A 25,268-nucleotide genomic window follows, 5' to 3' on the forward strand; every position below is an offset into this window, starting at 1 on the left:
GCAAAGCAGTTGAGACATGTAATTTTTCCACTGAAACGGTGTGAACAAAACACACTTCTTCTTCTGGCTGAGTGCTCCCACCAAAAGTATTTAATATACTCAGCAATGCAAACTCTCTAGAAGACAGTTGTGAAAGAGTAAGGTGTGAGGAAGACAAGATTCTTAACTTAGTTGCCTGCCACCAGTGTCCAACCAGCCTCCAGAGTTCAGTATCTGCCACCATCTTACCCTAGAGATCAGTCACTATCCACCCACGTTAACTACACCAGGCCTGCATCTCTCCTATGGAAGGAACACTTAGTTCTTGTTAACTAAGCCAGGCTAATGCATGTGTAGGAGGAAGAACCTGCACCAGTCAGCAACAGCCCAGCTCCAGTCCTAGCAGCACAGAGACTACAGCCCCACCTCCTGAGCACTCAACCCATCCATTCTACTCCTACAACTGCTCCCAGAGCCTGCTGGGCACTGAGCACAGAGCTTTGAAGGCACTGAAGCTACATGCTCTGAATCCAGGTGTTCTTCCAGATACAAGGACATCAAGTTCTTTATGTACCCATGTGCGGCTTTGTTATCTGAAAAACTGCAGAAAAATACCTTACAAAAATTTCCTGCATCCTCCACAAATACTACATGTCACTTTTCCTATGCTCTGTATCTGTACTTCATGAATTTTATAAAGTTTGCAAACAAAGCAAACAACGTATGGCTGCAGTGTGATACAATCCACGTCAGCTTGAACTCTTTTTAGTAATTTAAGCTGACTGATCATTCAACACTAAATTAAACTACACTCTTCAAGAAGCTTTCAGAAAGACCCATTTTCCTTCCTACTAATCCCGTCCTTGATTCTAGACTCTTTTACATTTGTTTAAAAGCTCAATCTCTTCAAACACCAACATTTTTGAGATTGGCAACCATGATTTATGACATGCACACCAAAACTCAATTAATAAATTAAATTTAGCAAAAGGGACAATCTGTAAGAAACACAACACAACATTCTAAAAAAAGGTAGAGCTGGAAGAAGAGCAAGTGGAACTGGCTAGGCACAGCTTAAGTAAAGCCAGTTGTGTCTGCAAGGAAAAAAAGGAGCACTGCTCTTGGCCCATACTGCTGTCTTTCCTAAACGGGCAGGAACTGCTTCAGCTACATCTTAGGCAACTTCTTCAGTCCAGTGACATCTGCAAGCAAACCTCTGATCAAAGCCAGGCCAAGAGCACTATTTCAAAAGTGGATTGTAATGACTGCACCTGAATCATCTGAACCTTGAATAGAGTCAAAAGCTAAATACACCACATGTAAATATCTATTTATGTAACAGAGTTACTCTAATTGAGATTTTAATTGAAAAATTACAATTAAAGTAAGATTTATTTTGGACATGTATTAATTAAAATTCAAGGAAGACACTTCTCTTCCCTATCAACAAAGAGCATAGGAATTTCCTTCACTGGTTAGCAATTTCTGACCACATTCACCCTACAAAACTTTACAAATCATTATCAATAGATAGCAGAGAGGAAGAACTCCTCAATTTGGGTAACAAAGGCAAGACAAAGGAAAGAGATCAAATATCTGAATGAATAGAAATGCCAGTCCTCGTAGAAATATATAGAGATGAAAAGGAACAGAAACACCAACACACACTGCTGCCACGCAGTCACTTTCCATCTTTACATTTACTCAAGTCTGAGCCACAACCAGAGAATATTTACAATCATTTAGGTGCCCAGATCCAGTGCTTTAAAAATCTACTGGAATATTTCACTATCATCCAACCAGAATATCCAGCACAGCAAGAGCAAGACCTAAAAACTCAACAATACCAATCTCCCACTGTAATGTCAACACAGGACCTCTTGCCAGTATCAAATTAAAAGAATAGTAGAACAGCCCAAAACAATCCAACATCCATTTAAATCACAGATCAGTGGCTCTACACTTTTAGAGAAATTCTCAGACACATTCAGCATGTGGTATTTCTAACATGCTAATTTTCAGGCTTTTAAGAAGAATTGCAGTTTCATACCCAGTGCTGTTTCAGCACCAATTGAACTTGTCAATAGCAATTTCAGCTTCCTCTCTGACAGAGAAACTGAAGCAGGCTTTGCCTCTGGTGATTGCCACTGAAATGATGGCACTGCTGAAAGCAAAGGCTTTGCATCACCCCTTCCCTTTGGTGCCACCTCAGAAAGGCCACGCTGCAGGAAGCACCTGGTTTATCACAGCTTAGTGTTGATGTCACATCCAGACAGGGCTTTAGACACCTGAGGGAAAAGGACACAAGTGATCTACAGAAAAAACTACCAAAAATGGTGGGGAAACAGCACTTAAATACGTGACCAAAAAAAATTGAATTAATGAACTATTTCCATACTTGCAGCCTTTAGATGCCTTCAATAATTCCTTCCCTTCCTTCATCTGTAAGAAATGATGTTACTTCAGTTTCTTCAGGTCTCCATTCCAAGCTGTCTACATCTAAACAATTTACATTTTTTTATACAACCCCAAACTTGGATTCTAGCACATACTTCAGTTCACTATTCCATTTTGGGCTGCTTTATTGCTTGTTTTTCTTACCTTGTAGTTTCTGTCACTTTCCTAATTACATCAATCCCCATGACCATGAGATCCTTCCCCTCTCCTCCTCCACAAAGGAATATCTTCATCATCACCTTCCTTTTGTAGATCAACACTTCATAACCCAGTCCCAGCTTGATACATGGGGTAGAAAAATATCAAGCACTGTTTTCCAGAGGTTCCTCTTGGTGACCTTGAAACAAGGGGTGCCCTCTGTCTACAGCCCATGTTGGATGCCTCTGTATTCACGGGAGCCCTACAAAGATACACAAACAAGTATGAGCAAAGTAGAATGCATTCTCTCAGCATCCTCATTATGCTGGACATGCTCATTATTTAAAAATTAAAAATTATGATTGAAACAATTTTCAGAAAGATTTTTATGGCGTAGACTGTTATACTTGTGAGACTGCAACAGCTGTGCAGAGTAATCATAGTAATGAGTGTTCACTTAATTTGAGTAAGAACTGTTCTGAACAGAACAGTACAAACTCTCTCCTGGGTCTAGCCTATTATTCCAAAGTACTGCTGGGTAACTGGCAGTCTCCCTTCTGAATATTCAGCCTGGAGTTTAACTCACCTACCCCAGCACTGTTGTCTCTTTTTGATCTGGTGTAAGAAGTGGGAGTTGGACTCCTCCATCCCTGGTTCTCTCCTCTTCTGGGTAAACACACACTCATCTTTTTCAAAAATACACTCTCCAGGACAGTGACCAGGGGCAGGTCTAGAAGAAAACATTGTTTAAAACCACAAATACATTAGGCAGATGCATGGAGAAATGACACAAGCAATGGCTTGCATTCACTCCCCTGCTGAAACCACTCATGTCTACCTGGCAATACTGACAGCAGTCACAAGCTTATAAAAGCTACCTTCAAACTGAGCTAAGAAACTGAATTTCATTTTCTTCACAGATTTGGGGGAATCTGTGCACTACTCTGCCTTACTGACAAGCACTCCCTTTCTTTAATAGATCTCCTGCAGTTTCTGATGCTGTCACAGTGTTGTCCTCAAAGTCGGTCCATTACCTGGTGTGCCATAAGCACACACAGGGTCGAGATCTTTGACTTAATCCCCATTTCTGCACAGAAAGGGGAGCAGGGTGCTATTCCACAAAGCAAGCTGCATTTCCTGAATCACAAGTGATACTTTTATACCTAAAATTGTGAGAAAGAATTGGCCACCTCTAGGATGTTGTGGAGTCCACAGCCATGCTGCACACTCCTCAGGGTGAGCTGGGGGGGGCACCCATCACACCCACATGGGGGATGAGCTGGGCTTCAGCAGGATTGGTTGGTGTTCCCCATTGCAGTCTCCACCCCATGATGAGTTGGGCTCTCTTGAAATATTTTGGGAGTCCACCCTCCAGGGTAATTTAGATCACCTGGAATGATTTGGGGGTCACCCATCATGTCCCCTGGCCCCAAGGATGGTTTGTGGGTTGCCAATTGCAGCCCAACACCACCAGGATATTTTTGATGTCCCAAATCAGAGGCCCCAACCCCCGGGATCAGTTGGGATTTCCAGGGCTGGGGTTGAGCCTCCTCCACTGCAGCCCCCAAACCCCAGGATGAGTTTGGTTCCCCCAGGATGAGTTAGGGGGAGACCAAATCACAGCTCCTCCACCCCCCTACCCCTGGGATAAGTTGGGGTCCCCCCTCGAATCCATGACCCCCTCCCCCTAGCTTGGTCTGCTCACCCCCAGTTTGGGCAGTATTGGGATAACAACCCCCTTCCCATCACCTCCCAGTACAAGCAGGGGGGGGAGGGGGGCAGGACAGTGGGGAGGGGGGTGATGCTCAGTGATCTTAGAGGGCTTCTCCAACTGTGACAATTCTGTGATTTTTGCTGATCACTGAGATGGTTCCAGTTATGATGGATAAGATCTCATTTCCAGTAGAAACTCCTCTTGCACTGGGAGCAGCTTTAGGCTTTTTTACCAGTATGGAGGCCTTGATGGGGCATCAAGGGTGGGGTGTTGATGGGTCACCCTTCCAGGTGATGATGGTCAAACCCCAGGCCCATGCAGCCATTCTCTGCACACAAGTCCCCTGGGCTGGATATCTGACACACGTTTAATAAAAGAACATAGCCCCAGGGATTTTCTCTGTTCATCTTCAGATGGGGGAAGTTGTGTGTGTGTGTGTCTGAGTGAGGAAGAGCTGCTCTCCCATTTCATTTTTGCATCTCAGCAAAAACATTGCAAGATTTACGCTCAAGAAATCAAAGGCTAAGTGATGCAGAAGGCTCCAGCCACCATTTCCACTGATTCCCTAGAAATATGCAAGACCACACCATCAGTCACACTGCCCTCCCTGCTGTAGAGGTGTCAGACCAGAAATGATGGTTTCAAGACAGAAAACACAACACAATCCAGCACAACAACAACAAAAATCAACCTGAAGATACCAGGTACACAAACCAAGGGTCCCTAATCAAACCCTAAAAATGAAAACAACCTTTCATCCTTCACAAGAAAAGACCACTCAGAACACAAGGTAAAAATCCCTTTCATCCCTGGAACACAGGCCAACAAACCCAGACTCTGTCAGCAACAAGAACATGCTCTCCTGAACTCTGGCATATCACAACCTTGCAACCCCATAGCCCCAGCACCTGGAACCCTAGCATCCCATTGCCCCAGCCGATTGTAGCCCAAAGATACCAAAAAGTGGAATACAAACTCCCTGGAGATCTCTGCCAGGGCCTTCAGGTGGCCCCGGGTCTCAGTGATCACAGCTTTGGAGTGGGAGCTGAAGAGCACCACCAGCATACCACCAGCATCCATCTTCCCATCACCTGTCACAGCCTGAAAAAGTGCCTGGCTTCAGCTGCCCAGGGATGAAAGGCTGAGGCACTCAGAGATATTGCTCCTATTCAGTCCCAGAGTGCCCTGGGAGAGCCCTAACACCCCCAAATCAGCCCTGGGACATGGACACCACAGCTGAGCTGTCCCCAGGGCTCAGAAGGGCTGTAGGGAGCAGGCAGGACATTTGGGGTGCCCCCAGTGCTGGCAGACAGCAGAGATGGAGACCCCAGGGGGAAGCCCAGGCTGCTGGGGCCTGGCCCAGCTGCTCATCACTGCTCTTCTGGGGCTCTGCCCAGCTCCCTGCCCCCAGCTCTTCATCCCTCCCTCTCTCTTGTTTGCCCGTCATAAGTTTGGGCTTTCACTGGCTGTCTCCCTCTCAATGTTTCCCAATTCCTCCCTGCCTCTTCTCAGAGCTATTGCTGTTTCTCTCTCTCTTTGTCTCCACATCTTTCTCTCCCTCTCCTCTCCTGGCCTTATTGTCCCTCTCTCTCCTGCAGCCTCTCCCCTTTCCTGCCCCTCCCCTCACCCTTTCCCCTCTCTCCTGCTCCCTCTCCCACCCCTCTGTCACTCCCCTCTCCTGGGGCCTTTTCTGTCTCTCTCAGGCCCCTGGCCCGCCCCTGGCCCACTCTCTGTCCATCCCCCCTCTCTCCTCCTTCCCGCCCTTCTCCTCTCTCTCTCCCTCCCTCCCTCTCCCCCTCTTTGCCCCCTTCCCCTCCATCTCTTTCCCGCTCCTCACCGCTCTTTTTCCTGCCTTCTCTCCCTGCCCACATCCCCTTCCTCCTGCTCCCCCTCCCAGCTGGGCGGGGGCCGGGGCAGCCCCGGGGTCGGGCGGGCTCAGGCAGCAGGAGAGGAGGAGAGCCCCGGGGCATGCTGGGAGCTGTAGTCCCGGGGCATGCTGGGAGCTGTAGTCCCGGGGCATGCAGGGGGCTGCCCGGCGGCCATCTTGGTTCCCGGGCCATGCTGGCAGCTGGCATTTCCCCACTCTCCCCATCCCGCAGCCAGGGAAAAACTCCGGGAGGGCGGCATGGATGAGCCAGCAGCTCCTAAAAGCCCTCAAAATGAAGGAGGAAGCTTGCAGAGGGGGGATGCAAGGGCAGGTACCCTGGGAGGAGTAGAGAGGTGTTCGGAGCAGCTGGGGAGCAGGGCAGGAGAGCCACATCCATCCCAGGTAGAACTGAATCTTGCCAGGGATGGAAAGAGCAATCAGAAAAGCTTTGAGAGGCACGTAGGTGGGAACAAAAGGAGAAGCAAGGGAAACGTAGGCGCTCTCCTGAAGGAAATGTCAGACCTAGCTCCACAGGATATTGAGAATGCTGAGGTTCTCCAGGAGTTGTTTGCCTCAGTCTCCTCTGGGAAGTGCTCATTGCCTCATTGCAGAGGCCACAGCAGGGGAAAGCAGGACAACCAAGGAGCCCCCAGGGGGGGAAAAGAAGAGGTTTGTGGTCATCTAAAGAACCTGCAGGTGCACAAGTTTATGCGGCCTCACGGGGTCCACGCACGGGTCCTGAGGAGCTGGCAGACGCAGTTGCTGAGCCTCTGTCCATCCTATTGGAGAGGTGAGGGTGGCCTGGTGAGGTTCCCACTGATTGGAACAAAGGTACCTGTCATAGTTGGAGTGAAAGAACTAAATAAGTTTGGGTTGGAGAAGTAAAGAAGGAGGGCCTGCGAGCCCGAGGGATCTGAGAGGGGTCACTATTCCCTCCCATCTCCTGCCCACACCCTATAGAAAGTCAGGCAGCCCAGCAGCCCATCCCCTTTTCCTCCTGCTCCTTGCTGGGCTGCTGTTCCCCTCTGCTCCTTTCCCACCAGCTGCCACCTGCTCCTCAGAATCCACATCCATCGGGTGCTGGGAAGAGCCATGGAGCTCCCTCTTGAGTCGGCCCTGCCACAGGGAGCCCTCAGGCACCCATTCCTGCCAGCATGGAGATGGGGTTGTGTGTCAGCTCAGGGAGCTGTTCCCAGGGGGGAGGAGATCAGCCCTGGCTGAGCCTTCCTGCAGTCCCTGGCTCTGAGGAGGAGTGGAGTGTCACGGGAAGAAGCAGGGTTGCTGCCTGTCATTGTGGAGCAGGAGATTTAGAGGTAAGAATACCTGTGTTGGCTGGTTGGTGGTTGGAGGTGGACTGCGCTGGAATATTTTTTCCCTCTTCTGTCCCTATTTTCACGAGGAAAAGGCAGCCAATACCTTTGCCACGCACGCCTGTAATGTTTCAGGTGTCCCAACATCCTGTAATTCTGAGAGGAAAACCTGCAGCAGGATAACGTGCTCACTTTGTGGCCCCAGCGCCTGTTACAAGGCACCAAAATTGGCTCTTTTGTTACTAGAAGAAAAGACATTGTTTAATATCAAACCTACTTTATTCTAAATCTGGTATCCCCGCAGAGTCGTATTTGTTGATAACTTGGGGGTTGAGTTTCTTTCAGCTGCTTGTTGAGTGCATTTCGGTGTCTGATTCAGCTGTGAAAATCACCATCAACAAAAATTCTCTTCAGTGAATGTACTATTGATGTATTAACAGCTCCTGTCAAGCAGTGAAGTGAAATGTCTCAGTGGCCCATTGGTAATTGTTTTGCTTTTTTTGCTGAGCGTCAATATTGTCACTGATGCCTGTCCCTCATTTGTATCATTTCTGTCAGAAAACGTTTTCTAATAGCTTTTCAGTTGTCCCAGCCCCTCCACTGTTGCTTTTTCATGCTCTGCAGTCTGCCAGCTTAAATAATCTGTATCTAATGACACAGCCTTGGATCCTCTCTGTACCTTCAGCACAGGCTGGGAGGGGTCCTGGTGGGCACCAAATTGATCATGAGCCAGCAATGTGTCCTAGGTTCAAAGAAGAAATATGGTCTCCTGGGCTGAGATACTGGGCTTTCCAGTATAAAATTCCACCCCAAAATTCCATCTCTTACTTCCTTTGATAAAATCCAAAGCTTGGAAAATTTTTCCTTGTGCCCATCTTTAACTTTTGTCTTTTTCCTTCCCCACTCTGCCTACAGGAAGCATATGCCAAAGGAAAGAAGGAAAAGCATTTCTGTTTATCTGAAGAGCCATCCTCCTCCTCCTCCTCTGATGATGATGATGGTGATGATGATCCCATAACTGATGAGGTCGTGTCCTTTTTGCAAAGCCCTACTGACTGATGGAGCTTTTATTCCCTGCTGTGGGAACAGTTATTGTGAGGAATGTAAGTGTTCCTTGCATGTTTCCTAATTCAAAACAATCACATCTGATCTTTTGAGAGCAGAAATACAAGATAACAAAGTTGCTTTGTTTCCAGTTCTCTTTCATCCTGAAGTCTATTCTGAAGGATGCTTCTTAGAGAAAGGGGAAAATAAGCAGAAAGCTCTTTTCCCTTTTAATGTCTCTGGTTAAATCCCCTTTACACACAGGAGGAGTATGAGCAGAGTGTGTAATCGTGCAAGTGATGACAGTCTTAGATATCAATCTATTTTGTCCACAGCCCTTTCTCTTATATAAGACTGATCTGGTGACTTAACTGCTGACTAAAAAAAAAAACGAAACAAACCCACCACTATTTAATATATAAATAGTTAAATATTTAATCCTTCAGAACTCAGGATGTTTTCCTGATCAGTGTTTTATTCCCTAACCTTGAGGTTGGTGACTTCAACTCTACTGGACAGTGGGAAGAAGACTAGATAAAAGATCAAGGCACAACCTAACCGCATCTCCAGATGTTACAACACTGAAATACCAAAACCATGTGGTTATTTGGTACATACTAGAATTTTTTTTTACACTATTGAACATTTATATCTTCATGCTCTCCACTCAAGATCATATTCACCCTTTGACTATATACATTTTTTTTACAATTGATTAGAACTTTGGAATTTCCCTCCTTTCTTTAAAAACCGTTCTGATGATTCTAATTCTACACAGGTGTTAGAACAGCATTACTGGAGTCTGAGCAACATACCTGCCCAACCTGTCAGCAGAGGTTTCTCCTGATGCTCCAGTTGCCCGCAAGTGCTTACCCCAGGTAACATGATGACTTTTACATAAACTGCTTGTGAGAAAAATCTATCTGTAAAAAGCTGAAGGGGAAGAGTTTACATCTCCTTACACAAGACTACATTGAATAAGGCCAAAACAAATGATTGGGAAAGTCATTGCTGTTATCTTACAACAATTTTGAATTTTTTCAGTTCAGTCATCTCACATGGCCAAGCTGCTTTCTCTCAGCTGGAGAGAATGGTGTCTTAGTTTTATCTATTTATCTGTTTCTAGCTCCATGGAGCCCAGCTGGTCAGTGGTGTAGAGGGTGTCACCCCCTCCTGTTCTTCCTAAAGAGTTGATAGCCCTCCATCCCCAGGCTCCAGTCAGAGGAGCCATCCCACCACCTCTGGGTGATACCAACCACATCCCAGCCCATCCCAACCTCTGCAGCTCCTCTTGTTTCCTCCCAGGCTTGGTGCACTGGCACTGAGGCCTTTGAGATGTCATTCATTCTGGAGATGTCACTCAGTCTGGAGAGGAGAAGGCTCTAAGGAGACCTTATTGTAGCCTTCCAGTATCTGAAGGGGGCCTATATGAGAACTGCTGAGGGACTTTTGAAAAAATCTTTGGGGCTTTGGGGGTTAAAAGCAGTTCCAACCCCAGGGATGAGTTGGGAGGCAGCAGGGAAGGGCTGTGCAGAACCTCTCCACAGTCACACAGTGTTTGCTGGCAGTCCAGCAGCTTCCCTACAAGCTGCTGCTGGCCTGGGTGTCCCTGAGGGGAAAAAAAAGGGGGCAAAAATACGTTTTGGCCACTTAGCTTCAACTGAAAATATTTTTGTTGGTTTGGCTTTTTTTTTTTTTGTCCCCCAACATATATTCAGTGAGCAAAATGGATGTTTTTCCAAGGCAACCCTGGAGCCTTCAGAGCAGGAGATGTTTGCCCACTCGACGTGGATGAAAGCACCTTCTGCCAAGCCCTCCAGGAGCCCGTGGGCAGGTAAGGGCTGGGCTGGGGCTGCCCTGTGCCAGGGGCTGGGCAGGGTTTCCCTGGAGAAAGCTGGAGGGTGCCCACTGCCTGCACCCCGGTTCGGGCATTCCCCTCCTGCTGGTTTCCTGCACAAACCTGGGGGGTTCTGATTGATCAGCTTCAATATCCACTCGGCTGAGATGGGAACTGCTGGGTGCTCTGAGGTCAGTGCTCACTGTGCCTGACCCCCAGCACTGGGGGGAACCCTGGATCTGTGCAGCTCACAGCAAAGTCAGGAGTTGCACCTGGAATACTGCGTAGAGCTTTGGAACCCCCAGCCCAGGAAAGGTCCAGACCTGTGGGAGAGGGTCCAGGGAAGGGCCACAAAGATGACCAGGGGGCTGGAGCACCTCTGCTACAAAGATGGGCTGAGAGAGTTGGGGCTGTTCAGCCTGGAGAAGAGAAGGCTCTGGGGGGGCCTTAGAGATCCTTCCAGTCCATGAAGGGGCTACAGGAAAGCTGGGGAGGGGCTTTTCACCAGAGAGAGTAGTGACAGGACAAGGGGTAATGGTTTTAAACAGAAAGGGGATAGATTTAGGTTAGATATTAAGAAGACCTTCTTCCTCATGAGAGTGGCAGGATACTGGAATAGGTTGCCTAGAGAAGTTGTTGATGCCCTTCCAGGAAGTGTTCAAGGCCAGGTTGGATGAAGCTTTGTGACACCTGGTCTAGTGGGAGAGGTCCCTGTCCTTGCAGGGGGTTGGATCCTGGTGATCTTTAAGGTCCCTTCCAACCCAAGCCATTGTATGATTCTCTACCTCCTTAGGAGCTGTGTCCTGACTTCTCTGCAATACCTGAAAAAGCTTGGGTTTTGTTATGGGCAGCTCAGCAGACACCAGTGAGACTCAGTGCCTGAGGCAAGTTGCTGCTTTTAAACTCTCTCCTGGCTGATGCCCAGCAGTGGGGTGTGGTTGGTGGCTAATTACAGCCATTAGTGGCTCATTTCAGGCTGGCTTTTCAAAAGCTGGGCTGCCCGTGGAAGGTCAGGCTGGTGCTGGGGCCTGCAGAGGATGTGTTTGCAGCAGGGAACTTTGAGATGACTTTCTGTGTAGCTGGGTGTGGCACATGTGGCATGGTGACAGTTAACATTTGTGTTGACATTTTCCCCAGAGTGAGGGAAAAGATAGGTGTCCTGCCAGTAATTTCTGGTAGGCCAGGAGAATTCTAGATGTCCATTTCCCTCTAGTTATGGGTTAGACTTGTCTAGGGAAACACCCTGCACTTGTGCAACGGCAGTGGAACTTTTGCAGTGAGCTCTGTGCAGTCAGAGGAAGCTAGTTTGCCATTTAAAGATGACAAGTGAGAGACAAGAAGTGGGCCACACAAGAAGGGTTATTTTACCCTCTCTAGCAACTCCTTTGAATTGGTTATGAAAAAGCCTCTCCAGGAGAAGAACTCTACCAGTTCTTTGTATGGCTCATAGAGGTGGGGGAGAGTTTCTCAGCTTCTCTCAGATACTTAAAGGACCATTGTCACCTGTAGTGGCAGTGGATGAATGCTGAGGCTTAAACCAATGCAAGGTTTAAGGATTAAAGGAGCCTTTTCCTTTCCTTCAGCCCCCTCCCCCCACCCCTGTGAATTGGTTCAGCCCCTTCCCCCCCTGCCGCAGGTGGTTCAGCCCGGCCCACCGTTGCCCCTGGCGACTGCTGTTAGCGGCGACTCTGAGCTTAGCTGCGCTCGGCTGTGCCTCTCCGGCTGCTCCTGGTCCTTGCCATTGGTTTACTCCTTTCTCCCGCCTCGTCCCCGCCTTTCCCGTTGCATCCACCTCGTCCCCCTCTGTCTCCTCCCTCCCCTGTCCCCACCTTTGCCCTTCCCTTGTCATTAACGCCACCCCTCCAGCTCTGCCGGCTACCTCCCGCTGCTCCCGCAGGGCTGTGCCCGTGCCGCAGCCCCCAGAGCTCCTGAGATGGGGCAGAAATTCAGCAGGAAGCGTTGGGTGTCCCGCTCTGGCAGCGCTCCTGGGCAGCCCTGCGGTGCTGCTGCTGCCGGCACCAGCACCCCTGAGCCTCAGCAGCAAGGTCTGGGCAGGCTGCACCTTGCAGCTGCCCGCGGCCACCCGGCCTGGCTGAGGCGCTGGCGGATCGAGATTTGGGGCATCGACCGCCACGACAGGGAGAATCGGTGAGGGGCTGTGGCCGCTGCTGGGACACCTCGGATGGTGTGCGGGAGCATCCCCCCTGCAGGATTTGTGTGGGATCCCCTTGGAGCTGATAGCTTGCAAAGCAGGATGAGCCCTGTCAGCTGGGAGGGGGAACTTGAGAGCTTTCCAGTGCTGGGAGCTGCTGGGTGGGCGCCAGTGCTCCTGAAGGTGCTGGGCTGCTGCTTGGCCCTGCTCTCCCTGCAGGGTTCTCTCCCTGCAGCCTCTCAGAGGCTGCTGAGGCCTCCCCAGGTCTCTCCTGCCCTGTGGGTGATGTGTGCGGGGTTGCAGCAGCAGCAGCAGCAGCAGGGTCCCCCGGGCTGGGTGGTGCCACAGCTTTGGTTCTTTCCTTGTCTGTCAGTGTTAAACTCACATGTTTAACTCTCAGGACACCTCTCCATCTGGCGTCTGCAAACGGTCACACAGAGGTTGTCACATTTCTAGTAAGGCACCGCTGCCAGTTGGATGCTGCTGACAATCTCAGGAAAACACCCTGATGACGGTGAGTGAGAGAAGTTCTCATTGACTGTGCATGAAAGGAGAGGTGTCAGGATTCCCTCCCATCTCCTGCCAGCCTCTCTCAAAGCCGAGAAGATGGGCAGCCTGGTCCGTGCCTGCTCCCTTCTTCCCTGCTGCTGGGCTGCACTGGGAGCTCTTGGGCAGAGGCTCCTGTTTTGTCATCAGCTCGCCCGTGCTCAGCAAGATCCAAATCCATCAGGTGCTGGGGGCAGCTGCAGACCCCTCTCCTGAGTCGGCCCTGCTGCAAGGGACCCTGGGACACCTACAGCTGTGACCATGGAGATGGGCTTTTGTATACACTTGCAGGTATTTGCTCCTCATCCCATGTGTTCCTGTCTCTTCCTCTTCAAGCAGAGCTGTTCCAGTCTTATTTTCACACCTTCAAGTCTCTCTTCCCTATCCCCCTTTTATCTTCCCTTGGGAGGGTGGAGGGGGGTACCAGAGCAATTCTGTCACCTGGTGTTTGGTTAGAACTGAGACACTGTGTCTAGTGTTAATTTGGAAGCTGAGGAAAATTTCTGCCCAGGATTCTGTTAGAGAATCTTTCAAGTGTTGTTGCTGAGCTGAGGTCTGCCCAGCAGAAACTCTCCAAAGTGTCTGTAGCCAGAGGAGGAACTTGGCAAGCTGACATGCGTATAAAGCCTCTGCCCAGCCCAGCACCATTGTCCTTGCTGACTTGCACTGCAGTGCCCAGGAACCACCAGCCTTTTGTTTCAGAGATCTGACTGAGAGCCCTTCATTGCTCTGATGCACAGCTTTGTAGGTGTGGGGGTTCCTTCTCTCAGGTGGTTATGTGTGCCTAAAAGGCAGACTGAAAAAATGTTCCAAGCAGGAGTTAATAACTTGGAAGGTGTGCATGTGCATCTCTAGGGTAAGAGCCCTGCAGTAAGTTCTGTGTGTATTACCCTTAACAAATACTGAAGAGAATGCTGAGAATTTGTATGAATATGTGTAGGGTGGATAATAAGTTGGTGTTAACTGTTGTGCTGAATGGTGTATGCGAGTATGTGCTGCTTTTTTCCAACTCTATTTCCTCTCCTTCTCTGTGCAGTCTGAGTCAGTATCTGGCAAAATTGGAGGACACAGCAGAAGCTCCTGCGGGGGATGCTCAAGGTGACAACATACTCAACATACTTCGATTTCCTGAGCAGGCAGGAGCTGCTGGAGAGCTGGAAGCAAAAACAGATCAGGAGAACACAGGAGAAGCTCCTGTGTGTGATACAGAAGATATCACCATAGTTACCAGTCCTGAGCAGGCAGGAGCTGCTCCATTTATGTGGGGTGCACCTGCTGTGGACAGAGGAGGTAGGATCCTTAACTATGGAGGAGCTCAAGAGGAAAATGATGTGGCCTTTTCGTGAGGTGGTTTGTATTGTCAGCACTGACTGTGCTCCCTGGTGACTTCAGTGCAGGCATCAGGAGGAGCAGCACAAGAAGCTTTGTGAAGTTGCTGATTTGTTACTTTTTGGCCTTGTCAGGCTGTAAGGGTAGTTGTGATTTGTGTGCTCCACGTCTACTGCCAGGATTCTGTCCCATAGAATTAATTTTTTAATATAAATGAACTCTAGATTGGAACCTGTTCTTCTTTTAGTTTTTTTAAGTGTGTTATATCAGAACTCTGTGGCAAATGGGCAGCAGAGAGTGTTCAGGGAGCATTTCTTGGCATTAACAGTGCAGTCTGGCTGGCACTGCAAAGCGCATCATGAGAGTCCCTTTGCTGTGCTGCAGTAACAGAGGGTTAGGGGGTAAGCTGGGGTGATCCTGAGAGACTTTCTGAGGTCCTCTGAAGTGTATGTTTTGGGGAGGAGTCCTTGTGCCACATCCATTCCATGTGCTTGTGGTCAAATCAAGAGAAGCAGCACTCCCTCCTGCTCTGAGGCAGGCCCTCTCCTACATCGTCCCGATCCTAGTCGCAGTAGCCTTCCTAACCCTGGTAGAACGAAAAGTACTAAGCTACATACAAGCCCGCAAAGGACCCAACATTGTAGGCCCATTCGGACTTCTCCAGCCAATAGCGGACGGGGTAAAACTATTTATCAAAGAACCAATCCGCCTATCAACATCCTCCCCCCTCCTATTTATCGCAACCCCAATGCTTGCCCTCCTGGGAGGGTTGTAAATGGACATGTGGGGTAAATTGGAAATGTGGGGTTTTTTTTCTATTCCATTCCATAAACCAGGTGTGCAGAAAATGAAAAAGTGTAAAGAGGAGCAGATGTGGCAGCAGCAAGAAGTAAGAGTCAGAGACTGATGAAAAATTCAAAGCCAAAATCCAGATCATTTTATTTACAGAAAGTACAAAAGAAAGAAGGGGAGGGGAGTAGGAAGTGAAAAGGAAAGGGGGGAGGGAGGGGGAGAGGGAGGGGGGGAGGGAGGGGGGGAGGGAGGGGGGGAGGGAGGGGGGGAGGGAGGGGGGGAGGGAGGGGGGGAGGGAGGGGGGGAGGGAGGGGGGGAGGGAGGGGGGGAGGGAGGGGGGGAGGGAGGGGGGGAGGGAGGGGGGGAGGGAGGGGGGGAGGGGGGGAGGGAGGGGGGGGGGAGGGAGGGGGGGAGGGAGGGAGGGGGGGAGGGAGGGGGGGAGGGAGGGGGGGAGGGAAGGGGGGGAGGGAAGGGGGGGAGGGAAGGGGGGGAGGGAAGGGGGGGAGGGAAGGGGGGGAGGGAAGGGGGGGAGGGAAGGGGGGGAGGGAAGGGGGGGAGGGAGGGGGGGAGCGGCAAAGGGGGGGTAAAGGGGAGGATGGCAAAGGGGAGGGGGACTACGCATCAAAAAAATACCAGGGAAGGGCAACAGGGCTGTCATCCATCCAACCAACTAAGAACATTTATTCAGACTGACAGAAACATATTTTCATGTCTTCTAATCCATCACAAGATATGGAATCAGCTCCCAAAGATGTAATTTAAAGTTCATCAGTGCCTGGCAAGAAAAGAGATAAGATTCTTCGTGTTACTTTTACAGGAGAGAGGGGCAAAGAGGTCACTGTCAGAACATTATGGCTACGAAGCCAGAGCTGAACACTCTCTGTGGTTAAAAGCAGACAGCAACAGAAGGAAATTGGCTCAGGGGCTTCCTGCTTTGAAACAGCACCGGTCACTCCAAAGCTGTGACTCTGGAGTAATCATCACAAAATAGGTGCAACTCCTCCTGGGACATCAGGCCTCACATCACAGAACATGTTTGATGCCACGGATGACAAACATTCAACTCCCCTGACGATTGCCTGAACACTACTGAGTGAGCTTTCCCTAAAGAAAGGATAACTTTTGATTAGCCTCTTCTTGCCTATTCAAATAAAAAGACTGCAACAGAGGAGCTACAAACACAAGCAATGAGCAAGGGACAGCAAAGACCAAGAACTGACAGCAGAGGGTGTGTGTTATGGGTCAGTGCTGAAGGCAGCCACTGGACAAGGGAGGAGAAGTGATGGCTGAAGTCTGAAACTCTGTGTAAGGGCTCCTTCTCTGTTTGTGATTGAGGATTAACTCCAGTGAAAGGTGACTTCAGATTAAGCCAAGTGTATCTGTGTGGAGGAAATAGGTAAGATTCCTTTCTGATTGGTTTTGTTTTGGGTTTTTTTTTTTTTTCAGGCAGCTGTTTAAAGCTCTACAAAGCATTTTGTAAGCAGAAAGTTTCCATGTTCAAGTAAGTGTAAAGCTAGCGGAAAAAAACCCTGTGCTTAGCACAGGAACTAAACAGATTTCAAGATGTTGTTTTCAAGAGGTAGGAGCAGTCATCTTTTTACTTTTACATAACACATTACCATGTCTAGGTTCTTCAGAGGCAAATTCATCCAGTTCCCACCTGTACTAGAATTATACAGAAAACACACCGTTAACATTGTGCAATATTAAACTTCTAAAACATTCTTCAAATCCACACAAAAACAGGCAGTAACTCCAAGGGCCAAAGAAGTGAGGCCATAAACCAGCAGAGTGGAGGGAAGGGCCCCCTCTGCAGGACTAAAGGGAGAGCAGTGACCAAATTCACAGCTCCTCCAGGAGAACCCCTCTACAAACCCAAATGCCTCCTACACACAGTGGATCTCCCACACTGAAGTATGAAGTGAGATTTGTTGCAGATTTATTTATTGTAGTCATACATCCTAGGTAAGAAAATTTTATTTAAAGCTTAGCTGGGAACATCCTATTGCATCATCTTTGGTTTCTGGGCACTCTTGGAAAACAGCACTCAAAACCCAAACTTTTCACCCCTAGCACACCTAGATGTTGTGTTGGGATGAGGAGGAGTTACACCATGAGTAATCCCTGCAAATGAGTTGTAAGTGAGGATGGGATTTCAAAATGTTTACCTTGGCTGCAGAAGAGGAAATCCTGTTCATCAATAATTCTGCTCCTATGGGTGAACTGGGATGCCTCCTACTGGACTTGGACTTCTGTTCAGAACCAGGATGTCCCAGGTGAGTTGAATGGTAAACTGGATTTGCAGGATTTGCAGCCACCGATGGGAAGTGTGTTCTTCCACCTTCCACGAAGCTTTCTGTAGGCTTTTCCTATTTTTTTTTTTTTTTCCCCCCATCAGTTCTGAAACATTCAGACACAAAGAATTATCTCTGGTAGGAATAGATTAGGAATGACCAAACCCATTTGACCTGAAGGGTTTTGGGGAGCCTATATCATAGGAGCCAAACCTGCAAGAGTTACCAAGACTTGGGATTGCTCAGCACTAAAGCTTCAAAGCAATCTGTGAACGGAGTTTGCTCTGGAATTTTGGGACAACTTCATCTACCTTGGTTTTAGCCTCTCCCAATTCCTTTTCCAAGCCAGGTTGGCTTCCTCCAGGTTCCTGCAGCGCCTCGTAGCAACTTCCAGTGAAGCTTCTGCCACAGACAGCTTTTTAATGTCACCTCTCTGACATTAAATGAAATGGTTAGATGAGCATGAAAAAAGTCATAAGGACATGAATTCTGTCTTTAACTTATTTGATTATACAGTTACAACTGTCTTGAATTCAAAAAGTAGGAAACTTTTGCCTGCCACCAGCAGTCAGCCCCTCCAAACTCACGGAGCAGCTAATGGAGGTTTCTGTTTTCTAATACATAAAAAAATATTATAATATAGATAATATTATACTTTTTGAACAATACACCAGCATACACTGAATCATGTTATTTTTTTTTAACCAAACCCAAAGCAACCTGTTTGATGCAAGAGCCCCAGGTTGACTGCAGATACTACTCTGGTGACTAAAGGCATGACTTTGTATGAGATGGTTCTTGGGTCTCTTTCTGCATTCTACAAAGAATTAAATTAATACATTAAATTAATAATTAAATTAAGACATTAAATTAATACCAAGTTAATTTTAGAGTAACAACTTTCATAAATCTGGACAGTCCCTCCTTTCCTCCAGCCACCCACCCAACTACCATCTCCCAGAGGAACCTGGTGTTTTGGCACTAGGAATACAAAGTTTTTCCCAGGGTAAAACCATTGACAGCACTCCTGGAGTTCTTCCCCCTCTTCCCTTTTACAGAAACTGAAAAAACGAAGAATAAGGTGGTTATATCTGACACATGCAGGTATTCACCTCACTCAAACACCCCAGGGTTGAGAGGAAGAAAGAAATGGAATTTTAAAGCACTGTGCACATCACTATTCACAGACAAACAGCGTCTAACAGGACTAGTTCCTGTTTTCCAGAAAATAAAAATTAACAGAATGGGTACAGCAACTTTTAAAACTTTGCTGTGCCTGGGACTGGTGGAATTTGCAGAAAAAAACTTTAACATTCTAATCAGTCTTCTGACAAGTTAATTAGCCTAACACAGCCACACAGAAGAAATTTAAATATTGCTGCACATCACAAAATAGAGAAGAGAAAGCTTAGTGGCTGAAATTGACTTTTTTGAGGAACAGGCAGGTCCCAAAAGACAGAATGCAGAAATGAACAGCAAAACACTGCTTAGAGCCTTCAAATATGCAAAAAGTGTGTCCTTTACCTCCCTTTTTTTTAGTTTTTCAGCCTCATAGTTTAAGACCTTCTCTTAAACCAGCACACTTGGCCTTTAATTCCTTGTTCATCTTTTCCAGCATGGAAACTTGCTTTTCAGCAGAGTTTGTGGAAAGTGTCATTAAAGCACCCCTGTGCAGCAGCTGATGGAATAAATGGCTTTCCCTCTGGAGCTGGGCCAGTGCCTCCTGTGTGGACAGAATCACAGAATCATTAATGCTGGAAAAAAACCTCTAGGATCCTCCAGTCCAGCTGGGAAACCAACACCACTAAACCATGTCCCCAAAGTCAGAATAATGTGCTCCCCTCTCCCCCGAGGTGTTACACAGGACTCCAGACCCCTCTGCCCAGCCCTGCCCCAGATATCCAACAGGATGCCTGCCCTATTCCCCTCAGAAATACCCTAAGAAAAAAGTCTTTTCAAACACTTCTTAGCATGGCCCAACACACATGTTTTGCAGATGCAGGGAAAGCATCAAAGGTCACCAAATTCCAAGGTTTCTTGCATGAGCTTTCTCTTACAAAGAGGAAGACCAAGTATGTTTAATCACACACATCAGCCTTTTACAGACAAATCTTCTTTACTTCAAGATGTATTTTGTATGGGGGAAAAAAATGCATTTGACTGCATTGTTTGCAGGAACAACACAGCCCAGCTGGAAATAAAGCAGCAGAACAGGAAATACCCAGCATTGTGGAAACGATTTTTCCCCACCCTAAGAAAACTGTACCCAACTTCAGACAGCAACACCACCTTCCTCTGCACGACTCTGCCATCACCAGTAGTCACTTTCTGCTCATTTTCTTTACCTTATTGTAAAATTTACTCTATAATTACTCTCAATTTACTCTATAATTTTACTTAGCAGTCCGGACTCTAATTCAAAACATTTGGCTTCACATACCTGCACCCCAGAGTTGTCAGTGGCTTCCTTTAGGCTTTTTTTTTTTTTTTTTTTTGCTGGTGATGACACACGGAAAGTTCACCTCCAGGGAAAACCACAGTCTTCTTCCAAGGATTTTTCCAGCAATGGAGAGCAGAGTTATAGCTCAGTAGTGTGAGCAGTTTGACTTTTCTCCTTTCTTCTTCTACAGGGTGATGACTGCAGCGTGGTGTTTTCACCAAAGCTGTTTCTCACTGGATCTTTTGGAAGACAGTGAAATTTTAGAGGTTCTCTTCTCTTTGTCAACAATTCTTGGAACTCTCAGGTGTTTTCCTCAAAGCAATCTTTGGTTTTCTTTGAGGAGCACCCTGGGGATTCTTCAGAGATTGCAGAATGCTCTTTTTAATGTGCTTCCAGAGCACTTCAGGAGAGAGAGCTATGGGATGATCTAAAAGCCCAGCTTGAAGGTTTACCGGGAAGCTGTTTCTCACTGTACCTTTTGGAAGACAGTGAAATTTGAGAGCTTCTTTTCTTTGTCAACACTTCTGGGATCTCTTGGGTGAGATCCCAATCTTTGATTTTCTTTGAGGAGAACCCTGGGGATTCTTCAGAGGACTGCAGGATGCTCTTGTTAATGTGCTGCCAAAGCACTTCAGGAGAGGGATCTATGGGATGATCTAAAAGCCCAGCTTGAAGGTTTACCGGGAAGCTGTTTCTCACTGTACCTTTTTGAAGATGGTTCACTTTGAGCCTCCTCCCTGGGATGCCACCCCTCTTAGGTTTGGGCTTCAAGCAGAGGGGTAAGTCTGCATAGCAGAAGGCAGTGGTCTGTAGGACATTCTGCACCAGGCACCGCTCGGCTAGGACGGACATGGCCAACATTTCTCTGGCGCACTAAGACACAGTCAGTGAGGTGTCAGTGCTTGGATCCAGGATGCTTCCAGGTTGTCTTCAGGCCGTCTTTCTGCTGGAAGAGAGTGTTGGTGATGGTGAGCTGCTACTCAGCACAAAACTCCAGCAGGAGACATCTATTGTCATTACAGTTTCCAACACCGTGCTTGCCCAGGACTCCTTTCCAGGCTTCATAGTTCTTTCCTGCTGCGGTGTTGAAGTCACCAAGGATTATGATCTTAGCATCTGCAGGAACCTTTTGGGTGAGGCAGTGCAGGTGGGTGTAGAATTTGATTTTTTTCTGCATGGTCAGCCTGGAGGGTTGGGGCACACATACTGAGGAGAACAACATGGTGCTTGTTGTGGAGTGGGAGGCGTAAGGAAATGATGAGACCCCCAATGAGCGGTCGGCAGATTTTCAAGTTTGGAGGCCTGGAATATCCATGAATAAAAAGCATAATCCTCAGCTGTCAGCCCAGCAGTGTCTTCATGGGAAACATCAGCACTGTAATGAAGGAGAACTTTGATCAAATGAAGATTCCTACCAGCAGCAGCAATCATGGGTGGGGTTCTGAAGGATTCAAAACATTCTATGAAATGGATCATTTTACACAGACTCTGTCATGATTTTCATTCCTGCTTGCTCTCAGAAAAAAGGTCCACAGGACCACACCCCATTAACTTGTGCAAAGGAATAAAGAGAAAAAAAGAATCTTGTTTCCCACTAATTCGTTCCATTCATATCTCTGTGGTTCTCATCCATGCCTGAGGAAAGAGAAAAGGGTGGAAATAAAGCCAGCACACTGATTTCTGGAAAAGAGAATGAAGGGCCAGGCAAAATACAGACCCTTTGGGGAATAGAACTTGCCTGCACTGTTCTCCTTCCCCCCACCTCCCTGGAAAAGATATCCCAACAAGCTATCCCAAACCTCCCCCTGAGCAGGTACTTCTCATCTCACTGCACATCTCTTCATATTGGGCTCCCTGGCAGCACTCACCTTCCCAAGAACTCTTTTTCAGAAAGCAATGTTGACTGACTGCCTCCCCACCCAGGGTGCTTGAGCACAGAGTGAGCTGCACCCTGTGAGACTCTGGGAGATGATACTCAGAGGCTGGGAGCTCAACTCCACAACAGCACTGGCACTCCTGACACAGCCACTCTCACAACCAAGAACTTTCTGAAGATCACAGCTGGCAAGGAGGGGTAAACCAGCCTACTCCTAGAGTTTCAACAAGTTCCACTCTAACAGGTGAAATCCATGCACTCTCACCCCACAGAGCCTTCACTGCCACAGAAGCCACAGCAGGACAAATACATCAGGGCTGAAAGTAATCTGCAGCAGTCATTCTTTCCATTGGACCAAATAGCAACTGCAACATTCTTGCAGCCTTAGGGTTTCTATCACTAAGTTGGAATCAAAACCCAAAAGCATCAAGAGACAGAACATTGCCAGTATAAAATTCCACCCAACATTAAACAGTACTTGGCTACAAACCTTGTACCTGGCTGCAGGGAAAAGGGACTATTGATTATTAAGGAGACGAATAAGAAAGAAAAATGGCCTTCAGTTCCAAGGTCTTCTTCAGGGAGAAAGAAAAACATGTAAATGAAGCAAGTTAAAACATCAACAGTGCCAAGACTCCTGTGACACAAGAGTGCAGATGGAAAACAAAATCAGAAAAGGAACAGAAACAGACCATATGGTTTGGAACTACAAACGAACTGGAACAGCCCTGCTCATGGATTCTCTTCAGCAGAAGTAAAGAACAGGATTTCAAAATGCTTACCCATGCCTCATAGGCTGCAACCCTGTTTCTTCTTCTTCTAATGCACTTCTCATGGAGTGCAGTATTGGCTTTCTGTAGTTCATTAAGACAGAGGGAGGGCTAAAGGAACCTTCCTCACAAATACGCCATCTCGGGTTTACAGATATAATGCTGACCAGATGTAGAAGAGGAAGTTTTGGAGGAAAACACACAAGAAAAAAAGTCATCCCTTAAAACACTGCAAAAAGCATGTACCCACCTTTTCAGTGTTTTGTAGGCATCTTCTCTTTTTCACTTCCTCCAGATACAGCTTTTCATATTTTTGCTTTAGAACAATGCTCTCCCTCAGGGTCCTTTCACTGTCCAACTCCTGTTCAAGGTCTCCAATTCTGCAGAGCAGTAGCTTTCTCTCTGAATTCATCGTTGTCATGGGCTCTGCTCTGTTCCACTCTGTCCTGGGAAGCTGCCTGCTCCTGAAGCAAGTAACACACTTTTACCCACCACAAAGAAAAAGGGAACTCTCCCACCCCTCAGCTGAACCTGCCCAGTGTCAAGGGCACCGATTTCCTCCCTGAGGCACCTGAGCCTCCTCACTCCCCTCAGCAACCCAGGCAAGAATTCTTCTCCCTCAGAAAGAATCCCTCCCTCTCAGCACTGTTATTCATCAAAGCTTCTAAAGAAGGAACACTGTCTCTGTAGGAGAGAGCAGAGAGAAAAGGGTTCCTCAAGGAAGGAGTCCCCCCCACCACCACTTTGGTGGCTTCTGTTCTCAGAACTGATGGGTGATGTTTCTCACCTCTGCATGCAGCTGCTGTTTGGGCTTCTCCAGTTGTTCTTGGTTCCTCCCCAGGATGGACATCGCTGCTCACTGAGCCTGAGTTTGGTTTTCTCCCTGCACGCCTGCCTCAGGCTTTGCCTCCAGCTTCCAAAAAAGCTCATCAAGCTGTAGACAGAGACAAAAAACAAACAAACAAACAGAAAAGAAAAGGAACTCAGCAGGATATAAGAGAAGTCAATCTATGAAAAATTGGTAAAGGGCTGGGCACCAGGACTGTATTTGACAATTTGACAAACATCTGCTGACTCAGTACCAAAATCAGAGTGAAACCAAGGGCTTCCTTTTAAAAAAGGAACAGCTGTCACATCATTTCTGATAGGATTCCTCAGGTTCCCAGCCCTTCTCAGTTCTCCTGCAGCAGGTCACACACCAAGAGGCACCAAACTGGTAGCATTTCACCCACAGGCCTACCTGGAAAAGCACTGGGACTATTCTGCTGGGAGATGCTCGTGTGCCCGTGGGAAGTCGAACACACCCATACCTGCCCACCCACCTTCTGGTTTCAGCACAAACACCACATCTCATGCTTTAGAGGAATTTTTACACACTGTCAGCACAGTCAAGCTTCATTATGGAACTGACAAACACACAATCTATTTTTTCTCTACACTGAGAAATTTTTAAATAGTGGTTCAGAACATGGCCTTTACTGAAGGAGGAAGATGTATTCTCCACTGTAGGTGAAAGCTGCAGTTTATTTTAAAAATGTGCAGGAAATATCAGCCTTTCTTTAGGCCCCCATGCTCAACTACAGCTCTGTCCTTCTCTTTCCCCCCCTCCAGAAGCAGACTTTTTCTGTATCCATTGAACATCAGACTTGATATCCTGTCAGTCATTAAAAGGGGAGGAAACTGGCACGGTGGAAACTTGAAAGAGGCTCTAACAGAAGGAAGAAGCTTCACTTATTTGAGAGGACAGGAGACAATGGATATATGCTTGAGCATAGGGAAAAAAATTCTCCTCGTATTTATATGGAACCTCCTGTGAGGGTGACAGAGCACTGGCACAGGCTGCCCAGGGAGGCTGTGGAGTCTCCTTCCCTGGAGACATTCAAACCCCACCTGGATCTGTTCCTATGTGACCTCCTGCAGGTGACCCTGCTCTGGCAGGGGGTTGGACTCCATCATCTTTTGAGGTCCCATCCAACCCTAAACTTTCTCTGATTCTATTTAAATCTGCCTCAATGTAATGACCTTCCCTGTCATTCAAAATAACTCTTCCAAGAGCAACACAAAAACTTGACAAACTTTTGCACTAATCATGAGCCCCAGCAAAGGCAGGTGACTTTTCTTTCATGCTACTCAGCAGCAATAACCGCCTCAAAAGCACTTTTGGGAACTCTGCTTCTGGGTCCCCAGGACAAGGGAAAGGTGGGCTGAGACAGCCACTAGTGAGCAACAAGTTCAACAACATTTTCTGCATCACCTCACTGCACCGTGCCCAGGGAAGCAATGACACCATTTACAAAAGCAAAACCTGAACTTTCTCCAGCTCAAGTCATGCCTAAGATGGGGATTGAGGGTGGCCTTGGGCAAAGCCAGCTTCATACAGTTCTTCTGAGTGATGGTGGCATTCCATATGGTGGCCTGGACTGGGTCTCACTGCTCTCAGCCCTGACACTCACCCATGGACACCATGTCCTGGCAGGAATGCAGATCTGCCTGTCCCCAGGGGCTGCCCTGGGGATCTGCACCTTTGGCTCATCCCCATGGCTCTCTGCTACCAGAGCTCTGCTGCTCTTCTTGGGGAGGGCGTGTGGGACTGCTCCTGCCCCTGGAGCTCATGGACCCGACAGCCTTGTGGGGACTCTTCCCATCTCCCTGCCTCTACACAACAGCAGCCCTTCAGGTGCCTTGCAGAGACTGCTTTGCACATCACCTTTTCATCTTGACCC

At 47.9% G+C, this 25,268-nt stretch overlaps 1 protein-coding gene and 1 long non-coding RNA gene across 6 annotated transcripts in view; one reads left to right on the forward strand and one right to left on the reverse strand.

The window, feature by feature from the left end:
* The window catches only part of LOC139801814 (ankyrin repeat domain-containing protein 7-like), a 92,790-nt gene that overhangs the window by 53,128 nt on the left and 14,394 nt on the right, over positions 1–25,268 (reverse strand). The gene's annotated exons all lie outside the window — the stretch shown is intronic.
* On the forward strand, positions 6,806–11,968 carry LOC139801817 (uncharacterized). 4 transcript variants are annotated; one of them, XR_011728330.1, is made up of 4 exons: positions 6,806–7,468; positions 9,288–9,387; positions 10,228–10,343; positions 11,140–11,968. It is a non-coding gene; the product is annotated as an uncharacterized lncRNA (long non-coding RNA). The 4 variants fall into 4 exon arrangements; XR_011728333.1 differs by having other exon boundaries at positions 6,806–6,986; XR_011728331.1 differs by having other exon boundaries at positions 6,807–7,468; positions 10,253–10,343.

Source organism: Heliangelus exortis, chromosome 13 (assembly GCF_036169615.1).
Source record: "Heliangelus exortis chromosome 13, bHelExo1.hap1, whole genome shotgun sequence".
Taxonomy (NCBI): Eukaryota; Metazoa; Chordata; class Aves; order Apodiformes; family Trochilidae; genus Heliangelus; species Heliangelus exortis.